We start from the raw sequence: 1,237 nt of genomic DNA, 5'->3' as shown, positions 1-1,237 counted from the left end.
TACCACGTTTTCATTGTTAATACGCGAAATTAGTCTTAAAACAAACTTCTCGTTATACTTATGTTATACTATAATATGGGGATTTTGATGAACCATAGCCAAAACTGCGAGCAATCTAGGGTCATTATTATTATGAAGTCTATTCCTTCGCCTTTCGCGATGAAGTGGATTATTACGAGATCTCCTTTCAATGTTTATAATTTGTTGATCAGTAGGATGGCGGCGATTTGGGAATCGCTCCGCATAAGTACGGGCAGTAAGTCTGTAATTTCTACCACATTCACCAAAGGTTATAAGAATATCGACTACTTCTGTAGGCGTATAATTTGCCATTTTACCAGAATTTTATCAGAGTACAAATGTTAAAAAAATACATAAACACTTGTGACTTTGGCACTAAATGGACAAAATTTTGGAGGGATACTTAGAGGAACTCCATCAGATGGAAAGTCCAAAATGTCTCGGTACTTTGGACCATTCAAGTTGCCTAAAGGGCAGATTACGCTAAAAGCAGTTTCTTGAGAAGTAATTAATGAGTAATAAAAAATAATGAGAAGTTTGTTTTAAGACTAATTTCGCGTATTAACAATGAAAACGTGGTATTTTTATTGTTAATTTATTGCAGAATCGTAAGCATGGGTTCTCAGTAAGAGAAATCGAAGAAATTGAATTTCGTCGATTACAGCGCCATCTATCATGAATCGAGAAAAATGTTTCAGACAAATTGTATGTGTTTTTAGCCAAAGATTCCGAATATGCAATAAAAAATAGGGGTTCCCATTTAAGATTTCAAACTTGCCCCCCCTCACCGCCCAGGGGGAGGGGTGGGGGGCTAATTTTAACGTCATTGTACGTCCCCCTCAAAATGACGAAATTTTGATTGTAAACATTTTTTCGTAGTGTGCTTATTTTTCGAGTTATTTGGCTGCCTAAGTTAAAATGGGTCACCCTGTATATTTTAATCTTCAAAAAACAATAGACAAAAGAACGGAACAAAATGCGCAACTAATTAGCTCAATTTATTATGCTAATGCCGGCGGTACTGTAACTTTCAAGTTTCATTATACAAAAAGTACTTAGTGAAAAAATAAGTTATCATTGTGTTTTGGAAAGCTCTGAAGGTAAACTACGAGAATATGCAACAAAGAGTAGGATATTTTATTAAAAAAATGCAAGTTGACTTTGGCATGACCTTAACGCCTCCATCCAAGATCAGGCAAATAGTAGTCTTTTATGT

General features: G+C 35.2%; 1 protein-coding gene across 12 annotated transcripts in view; it reads left to right on the top strand.

The window, feature by feature from the left end:
- LOC116846699 (rho guanine nucleotide exchange factor 11) overlaps window positions 1–1,237 on the top strand; it is a 660,614-nt gene that overhangs the window by 295,319 nt on the left and 364,058 nt on the right. The gene's annotated exons all lie outside the window — the stretch shown is intronic.

The sequence above is a fragment of the Odontomachus brunneus genome, unplaced genomic scaffold, assembly GCF_010583005.1.
Source record: "Odontomachus brunneus isolate Ranch 3 - 2012 unplaced genomic scaffold, Obru_v1 Obru_scaffold_067, whole genome shotgun sequence".
NCBI classification, from domain to species: domain Eukaryota; kingdom Metazoa; phylum Arthropoda; class Insecta; order Hymenoptera; family Formicidae; genus Odontomachus; species Odontomachus brunneus.
The sequence above is the reverse complement of the archived record's forward strand: the minus strand, read 5'-3'. Positions and strand labels throughout refer to the sequence as shown.